Source organism: Triticum dicoccoides, chromosome 4A (genome assembly GCF_002162155.2).
Source record: "Triticum dicoccoides isolate Atlit2015 ecotype Zavitan chromosome 4A, WEW_v2.0, whole genome shotgun sequence".
NCBI lineage: Eukaryota > Viridiplantae > Streptophyta > Magnoliopsida > Poales > Poaceae > Triticum > Triticum dicoccoides.
Window position 1 is genome coordinate 19,693,982 of NC_041386.1, and position 10,435 is coordinate 19,704,416.

Here is a 10,435-nt window from a genome sequence, read left to right on the forward strand (position 1 = left end):
GAGGTCTAGGCCTTGCATTGGATCCTTTTGTCAGGGGCTTGATGTTTTACTATGGGCTTGATTTCCATGATCTAGCTCCGGACTCCTTTCTTCATATCACGACATTTATTGTTGTGTGCGAGGCCTTCCTCCGGGTTACCCCTCACTTTGGCCTATGGCTCAAGACCTTTGAAGTAAAACCGAAGATGATCGAGGGGCAACATGCGGAGTGTGGAGGCGCCTCAATACACAAGATGACGGGAGCTGCATGGCCCAAAGGTTCCATTCCAGAGGTGTCTGAATTATGGCAACAGGAGTGGGTCTATATCACGGCTCCTAGAAGTGCCAAGTGGGCGGCCGCCCCTGTCTTCCGCCCGGGCCCTCCACCACCGCTGATGTCATGGATTAGCAGAGGATTGAACTGGGGTCCGGCCAAGGACGTGCCTATACTACAAAGCCGCATTCAAGATCTCTTTAATGGAGATTTCAGTTTGGTTGCGGTAACACAAGTTATGCTGGTTCGTCAAGTCCAGCCTTGCAAACGCCGGCCTCTTCGCTTATGGGAGTTCAATCCCCAGTGACCGCGCGTCATTCAAAATTTCCTCGGCCTGACGCACGAGGAGATGTACAAGTCGTTCTTCGGACCTCAAGTGGAGTGTCCGGAAATCACCGAGGACGCGGGCCTAAGTAGCAACTGCGCCACCGAACAGGTAAGGCGACTTCCGACCGAGCGTACTACCTCTCCTTTGATGCGAACTTATTTCTGAGAGTTTGCTTTTTGACCAGGACTGGCTAACGAAGGCGAAGTTGATTCGGTGCTTGGCCCCCCTGTTGGGGAACGTAGTAATTTAAAAAATTTCCTACGCACATGCAATATCATGGTGATGCATAGCAACGAGGGAAGAGTGTGATCTACGTACCCTTGTAGACCGAGAGCGGAAGCGTTAGCACAACGCGGTTGATGTAGTTGTACGTCTTCACGGCCCGACCGATCAAGCACCGAAACTACGGCACCTCCGAGTTTTAGCACACGTTCAGCTTGATGACGATCCCCGGACTCCGATCCAGCAAAGTGTCGGGGAAGAGTTCCGTCAGCACGATGGCGTGGTGACGATCTTCATGTTCTACCCTCGCAGGGCTTCACCTAAGCACCGCTACAATATTATCGAGGATTATGGTGGAAGGGGGCACCGCACACGGCTAAGAATATGATCACGTGGATCAACTTGTGTGTCTAGGGGTGCCCCCTGCCCCCATATATAAAGGATCAAGGGGAGGAGGCTGGCCGGCCCCTATGGCGCGCCAAGGAGGAGTCCTCCTCCTAGTAGGAGTAGGACTCCTACTAGGAGGGGGAAAGAAGTGGGGAGGGAGAAGGAAAGGGGGGCACCGCCCCCCTCTCCTAGTCCAATTCGGACCAGGGGGAGGAGGCGCGCGGCCCACCTTTGGCTGCCCCTCTCTCTCTCCACTAAGGCCCATATGGCCCATTACTTCTCCCGGGGGGTTCCGGTAACCCTCCGGCTCTCCGGTTTTCTTCGAAATCACCCGGAACACTTCTGGTGTCCGAATATAGCCGTCCAATATATCAATCTTTATGTCTCGACCATTTCGAGACTCCTCGTCATGTTCGTGATCACATCCGGGACTCCGAACTAACTTCGGTACATCAAAACTCATAAACTCATAATATAACTGTCATCGAAACCTTAAGCGTGCGGACCCTACGGGTTCAAGAACAATGTAGACATGACCGAGACACGTCTCCGGTCAATAACCAATAGCGGAACCTGGATGCTCATATTGGCTCCTACATATTCAACGAAGATCTTTATCAGTCAGACCGCATAACAACATATGTTGTTCCCTTTGTCATCGGTATGTTACTTGCCCGAGATTCGATCGTTGGTATCTGAAATACCTAGTTCAATCTCGTTACGGGCAAGTCTCTTTACTCGTTTCGTAATACATCATCTTGCAACTAACTCATTAGTTGTAATGCTTGCAAGGCTTATGTGATGTGCATTACCGAGAGGGCCCAGAGATACCTCTTCGACAATCGGAGTGACAAATCCTAATCTCGAAATACGCCAACCCAACATTCACCTTTGGAGACACCTGTAGAGCTCCTTTATAATCACCCAGTTACGTTGTGACGTTTGGTAGCACACAAAGTGTTCCTCCGGTAAACGGGAGTTGCATAATCTCATAGTCATAGGAACATGTATAAGTCATGAAGAAAGCAATAGCAACATACTAAACGATCTGGTGCTAAGCTAATGGAATGGGTCATGTCAATCACATCATTCTCCTAATGATGTGATCCCATTAACCAAATGACAACACATGTCTATGGTTAGGAAACATAACCATCTTCGATTAACGAGCTAGTCAAGTATAGGCATACTAGTGACATTTGGTTTGTCTATGTATTCACACAAGTATTATGTTTCCGGATAATACAATTCTAGCATGAATAATAAACATTTATCATGATATAAGGAAATAAAATAATAACATTATTATTGCCTCTAGGGCATATTTCCTTCAGTCTCCCACTTGCACTAGAGTCAATAATCTAGATTACACAGTAATGATTCTAACACCCATGGAGCTTTGGTGCTGATCATGTTTTGCTCGTGGAAGAGGCTTAGTCAACGGGTCTGCTACATTCAGATCCGTATGTATCTTGCAAATCTCTATGTCTCCCACCTGGACTAGATCCCGGATGGAATTGAAGTGTCTCTTGATGTGCTTGGTTCTCTTGTGAAATCTGGATTCCTTTGCCAAGGCAATTGCACCAGTATTGTCACAAAAGATTTTCATTGGACCCGATGCACTAGGTATGACACCTAGATCGGATATGAACTCCTTCATCCAGACTCCTTCGTTTGCTGCTTCCGAAGAAGCTATGTACTCCGCTTCACATGTAGATCCTGCCACAACGCTTTGTTTAGAACTGCACCAACTAACAGCTCCACCGTTTAATGTAAACACGTATCCGGTTTGCGATTTAGAATCGTCCGGATCAGTGTTAAAGCTTGCATCAACGTAACCATTTACGATGAGCTCTTTGTCACCTCCATATATGAGAAACATATCCTTAGTCCTTTTCAGGTACTTCAGGATGTTCTTGACCGCTGTCCGGTGATCCACTCCTGGATTACTTTGGTACCTCCCTGCCAGACTTATAGCAAGACACACATCAGGTCTGGTACATAGCATTGCATACATGATAGAGCCTATGTCTGAAGCATAGGGAACATCTTTCATTTTCTCTCTATCTTCTGCATTGGTCGGACTTTGAGTCTTACTCAATTTCACACCTTGTAACACAGGCAAGAATCCTTTCTTTGCTTGATCCATTTTGAACTTTTTCAAAACTTTGTCAAGGTATGTGCTTTGTGAAATTCCAATTAAGCGTCTCGATCTGTTTCTATAGATCTTGATGCCCAATATGTAGGCAGCTTCACCGAGGTCTTTCATTGAAAAATTCTTATTCAAGTATCCTTTTATGCTATTCAGAAATTCAGTATCATTTCCGATCAACAATATGTCATCCACATATAATATCAGAAATGCTACAGAGCTCCCACTCACTTTCTTGTAAATACAGGCTTCTCCAAAAGTCTGTATAAAACCAAATGCTTTGATCACACTATCAAAGCATTTATTCCAACTCCGAGAGGCTTGCACCAGTCCATAAATGGATCGCTGGAGCTTGCACACTTTGTTAGCTCCCTTTGGATCGACAAAACCTCCTGGCTGCATCATATACAACTCTTCTTGCAGAAATCCATTCAGGAATGCAGTTTTGACATCCATTTGCCAAATTTCATAATCATAAAATGCGGCAATTGCTAACATGATTCGGACAGACTTAAGCATCGCTATGGGTGAGAAGGTCTCATCGTAGTCAATCCCTTGAACTTGCCGAAAACCTTTTGCGACAAGTCGAGCTTTGTAGACAGTAATATTACCGTCAGCGTCAGTCTTCTTCTTGAAGATCCATTTAATCTCAATTGCTTGCCGATCATTGGGCAAGTCAACCAAAGTCCATACTTTGTTCTCATACATGGATCCCATCTCAGATTTCATGGCTTCAAGCCATTTTGCGGAATCTGGGCTCACCATCGCTTCTTCATAGTTTGTAGGTTCATCATGATCTAGTAGCATGACTTCCAGAACAGGATTACCGTACCACTCTGGCGCAGATCTTACTCTGGTTGATCTACGAGGTTTGGTAGTATCTTGTTCTGAAGTTTCATGATCATTATCATTAGCTTCCTCACTAATTGGTGTAGGTGTCACAGAAATAGGTTTCTGTGATGTACTACTTTCCAATAAGGGAGCAGGTACAGTTACCTCGTCAAGTTCTACTTTCCTCCCACTCACTTCTTTCGAGAGAAACTCCTTCTCCAGAAAGTTTCCGAATTTAGCAACAAAAGTCTTGCCTTCGGATCTGTGATAGAAGGTGTATCCAATAGTTTCCTTTGGATATCCTATGAAGACACATTTCTCCGATTTAGGTTCGAGCTTATCAGGTTGAAGCTTTTTCACATAAGCATCGCAGCCCCAAACTTTCAGAAACAACAACTTTGGTTTCTTGCCAAACCATAGTTCATAAGGCGTCGTCTCAAAGGATTTTGATGGTGCCCTATTTAACGTGAATGCGGCCGTCTCTAGAGCATATCCCCAAAAAGATAGAGGTAAATCAGTAAGAGACATCATAGATCGCACCATATCTAGTAAAGTACGATTACGACGTTCGGACACACCATTACGCTGTGGTGTTCCGGGTGGCGTGAGTTGCGAAACTATTCCACATTGTTCCAAATGTACACCAAACTCGTAACTCAAATATTTTCCTCCACGATCAGATCGTAGGAATTTTATTTTCTTGTTACGATGATTTTCAACTTCACTCTAAAATTCTTTGAACTTTTCAAACGTTTCAGACTTATGTTTCATTAAGTAGATATACCCATATCTGCTTAAGTCATCTGTGAAGGTGATAAAATAATGATATCCGCCACGAGCCTCAACATTCATCGGACCACATACATCTGTATGTATGATTTCCAACAAATCTATTGCTCTCTCCATAATACCGGAGAACGGTGTTTTTATCATCTTACCCATAAGGCACGGTTCGCAAGTACCAAGTGATTCAGAATCAAGTGGTTCCAAACGCCCATCAGTATGGACTTTCTTCATGCGCTTTACACCGATATGACCCAAACGGCAGTGCCACAAATAAGTTGCACTATCATTATCAACTCTGCATCTTTTGGCTTCAACACTATGAATATGTGTGTCACTACTATCGAGATTTAATAAGAATAGACCACTCTTTAAGGGTGCATGACCATAAAAGATATTACTCATATAAATAGAACAACCATTATTCTCTGATTTAAATGAATAACCGTCTCGCATCAAACAAGATCCAGATATAATGTTCATGCTTAACGCTGGCACCAAATAACAATTATTTAGGTCTAATACTAATCCCGAAGGTAGATGTAGAGGTAGCGTGCCGACTGCGATCACATCGACTTTGGAACCATTTCCCACGTGCATCGTCACCTCATCCTTAGCCAATCTTCGCTTAAGCTGTAGTCCCTGTTTCGAGTTGCAAATATTAGCAACAGAACCAGTATCAAATACCCAGGTGCTACTGCGAGCATTAGTAAGGTACACATCAATAACATGTATATCACATATACCTTTGTTCACCTTGCCATCCTTCTTATCTGCCAAATACTTGGGGCAGTTCCGCTTCCAGTGACCAGTCTGCTTGCAGTAGAAGCACTCTGTTTCAGGCTTAGGTCCAGGTTTGGGTTTCTTCTCTTGAGGAGCAACTTGCTTGCTGTTCTTTTTGAAGTTCCCCTTCTTCTTCCCTTTGCCCTTTTTCTTGAAACTAGTGGTCTTGTTGACCATCAACACTTGATGCTCCTTCTTGATTTCTACCTCCGCAGCTTTCAGCATTGCGAAGAGCTCGGGAATAGTCTTATTCATCCCTTGCATATTATAGTTCATCACGAAGCTCTTGTAGCTTGGTGGTAGTGATTGGAGAATTATGTCAATGACGCAATCATCTGGAAGATTAACTTCCAATTGAATCAAGTGATTATTATACCCAGACATTTTGAGTATATGTTCACTGACAGAACTGTTCTCCTCCATCTTGCAGCTATAGAACTTATTGGAGACTTCATATCTCTCAATCCGGGCATTTGCTTGAAATATTAACTTCAACTCCTGGAACATCTCATATGCTCCATGACGTTCAAAACGTCGTTGAAGTCCCGATTCTAAGCTGTAAAGCATGGCACACTGAACTATCGAGTAGTCATCAGCTTTGCTCTGCCACACATTCATAACATCTGGTGTTGCTCCAGCAGCAGGCCTGGCACCCAGTGGTGCTTCCAGGACGTAATTCTTCTGTGCAGCAATGAGGATAATCCTCAAGTTACGGACCTAGTCCATGTAATTGCTACCATCATCTTTCAACTTTGTTTTCTCAAGGAACGCATTAAAACTCAACAGAACAACAACACGGGCCATCTATCTACAATCGAACATAAACAAGCAAGATACTATCAGGTACTAAGTTCATGATAAATTTAGGTTCAGTTAATCATATTACTAAAGAACTCCCACCTAGATAGACATCCCTCTAATCCTCTAAGTGATTACGTGATCCAAATCAACTAAACCATGTCCGATCATCACGTGAGATGGAGCAGTTTCATTGGTGAACATCGCTATGTTGATCATATCTACTATATGATTCACGCTCGACCTTTCGGTCTCCGTGTTCCGAGGATATATCTGTATATGCTTGGCTCGTCAAGTATAACCTGAGTATTCCGCGTGTGCAACTGTTTTGCACCCGTTGTATTGGAACGTAGAGCCTATCACACCCGATCATCACGTGGTGTCTCAGCACGAAGAACTTTCACAACGGTGCATACTCAGGGAGAACACTTCTTGATAATTAGTGAGAGATCATCTTAAAATGCTACCGTCAAACAAAGCAAGATAATATGCATAAAAGATAAACATCACATGCAATCAATATAAGTGATATGATATGGCCATCATCATCTTGTGCTTGTGATCTCCATCTTTGAAGTATCGTCATGATCACCATCGTCACCGGCGCGACACCTTGACCACCATCGTAGCATCATTGTCGTCTCGCCAATCTTATGCTTCCATGACTATCGCTACTGTTTAGTGATAAAGTAAAGCATTACAGCGCAATTGCATTGCATACAATAAAGCGACAACCATATGGCTCCTGCCAGTTGCTGATAACTTGGTTACAAAACATGATCATCTCATACAATAAAATTTAGCATCATGTCTTGACCATATCACATCACAACATGCCCTGCAAAAACAAGTTAGACGTCCTCTACTTTGTTGTTGCAAGTTTTACGTGGCTGCTACGGGCTTAAGCAAGAACCAATCTTACCTATGCATCAAAACCACAATGATAGTTTGTCAAGTTGGTGCTGTTTTAACCTTCGCAAGGACCGGGCGTAGCCACACTCAGTTCAACTAAAGTTGGAGAAACTGTCACCCGCTAGCCACCTTTGTGCAAAGCATGTCGGGAGAACCAGTCTCGCGTAAGCGTACGCGTAATGTCGGTCCGGGCCGCTTCGTCCAATAATACCGCCGAACCAAAGTATGACATGCTGGTAAGCAGTATGACTTATATCGCCACCAACTCACTTGTGTTCTATTCGTGCATATAACATCAAGACATAAAACCTAGGCTCGGATGCCACTGTTGGGGAACGTAGTAATTTCAAAAAAATTCCTACGCACACGCAAGATCATGGTGATGCATAGCAACGAGGGAAGAGTGTGATCTACGTACCCTTGTAGACCGAGAGCGGAAGCGTTAGCACAACGCGGTTGATGTAGTCGTACGTCTTCACGGCCCGACCGATCAAGCACCGAAACTACGACACCTCCGAGTTTTAGCACACGTTCAGCTCGATGACGATCCCCAGACTCCGATCCAGCAAAGTGTCGGGGAAGAGTTCCGTCAGCACGACGGCGTGGTGACGATCTTGATGTTCTACCGTCGCAGGGCTTCGCCTAAGCACCGCTACAATATTATCGAGGATTATGGTGGAAGGGGGCACCGCACATGGCTAAGAATATGATCACGTGGATCAACTTGTGTGTCTAGGGGTGCCCCCTGCCCCCGTATATAAAGTATCAAGGGGAGGAGGCCGGCCGGCACCTATGGCGCGCCAAGGAGGAGTCCTCCTCCTAGTAGGAGTAGGACTCCTACTAGGAGGGGGAAAGAAGTGGGGAGGGAGAAGGAAAGGGGGGCGCTGCCCCCCTCTCCTAGTCCAATTCGGACCAGGGGGGAGGAGGTGCGCAGCCCACCTTTGGCTGCCCCTCTCTCTCTCCACTAAGGCCCATATGGCCCATTACTTCTCCCGGGGGGGTTCCGGTAACCCTCCGGCTCTCCGGTTTTCTCCGAAATCACCCGGAACACTTCCGGTGTCCGAATATAGCCGTCCAATATACCAATCTTTATGTCTCGACCATTTTGAGACTCCTCGTCATGTCCGTGATCACATCCGGGACTCCGAACTAACTTAGGTACATCAAAACTCATAAACTCATAATATAATTGTCATCAAAACCTTAAGCGTGCGGACCCTACGGGTTCGAGAACAATGTAGACATGACCGAGACATGTCTCTGGTCAATAACCAATAGCGGAACCTAGATGCTCATATTGGCTCCTACATATTCTATGAAGATCTTTATCAGTCAGACCGCATAACAACATACGTTGTTCCCTTTGTCATCGGTATGTTACTTGCCCAAGATTCGATCGTCGGTATCTGAAATACCTAGTACAATCTCGTTACCGGCAAGTCTCTTTACTCGTTTCGTAATACATCATCTTGAAACTAACTCATTAGTTGTAATGCTTGCAAGGCTTATGTGATGTGCATTACCGAGAGGGCCCAGAGATACCTCTTCGACAATCGGAGTGACAAATCCTAATCTCGAAATACGCCAACCCAACATTCACCTTTGGAGACACCTGTAGAGCTCCTTTATAATCACCCAGTTACGTTGTGACGTTTGGTAGCACACAAAGTGTTCCTCCGGTAAACGGGAGTTGCATAATCTCATAGTCATAGGAACATGTATAAGTCATGAAGAAAGCAATAGCAACATACTAAACGATCAGGTGCTAAGCTAATGGAATGGGTCATGTCAATCACATCATTCTCCTAATGATGTGATCCCATTAATCAAATGACAACACATGTCTATGGTTAGGAAACATAACCATCTTCGATTAACAAGCTAGTCAAGTAGAGGCATACTAGTGACGTTTGGTTTGTCTATGTATTCACACAAGTATTATGTTTCCAGATAATACAATTCTAGCATGAATAATAAACATTTATCATGATATAAGGAAATAAAATAATAACATTATTATTGCCTCTAGGGCATATTTCCTTCACCCCCTCCCTGAGGGTTTGGAAAATCCGATATTGGAAAAGATGCTCTAGACCGCACCCTGCCCGGAGCCCTTGAAGGAAAATGCGGGCGGTCGCGGGCCCCCAATGCTGGCCGCTCTAGCCGAGGGAGCGAGCGTCTCCATGAAGGAAGATGATTAGAAGAGAAAAAGGATTGCATCCGGGGATTCATAAGCCGAAGCTTCCAAACGGGAGAAGAAGTCTCCCACAGAGGGTCCTACCCCGGGGGGTGCGGTTGCTGCACAAAGTCCGGGGGGGGATCAATTCTCCCTCGAGTCGTAAGTGACCCAAAGTACTTTAATAGTACATATATGTCGTCTTTTCTTCTGAGAAAATAACCACTGCATATATCTTTGCAGTTCGGGCCTTAGCCCCTCTCAGATGAGCTTGTCTTCGGGGGATCTTATTCCGGAGATGATGGAGAGCGAAACGCCTCCTCCGGACTCCTCCACTCCGGAAGCGGGCGATCCTGAAGTGTCGTCGCAGAGCGCCTCTACGGGTCCGGCGAGGCCAGAAGATAATTCCAAATCGACCCCCGAAGCTTCCCATGTCCAGCTCTCGAAGAGAGCAGGCAAACGAGTCCGGCACCGTCTAGTGTATGGTCGGATGTTCTGAGGGAGTTGGTGGGGCGAGCGGCCATCTCAGATGAACACCGTGTGCTGATGAATACGGTGATGGAGAGAATCTCGTCCGCCAAAAGCGGATTGCATAAAGCTTTTATGAGTCTACTAACAGGTTTTGAGGTACGTAAAATAATGTATGATAGTCCTGCACATGCTAAGTGTGCCCTGTGTAGATAGTAGCCCCTCAGACTCTGGTTGTCGTTCGGAACGACGACGATCAGAGGATCATAATCCCAGGTAGTAACTTACTGCTTTTATGAGCAGGTGATGGAAGCTCTGGTGGTTAGCCGGACTAGCGAGTTT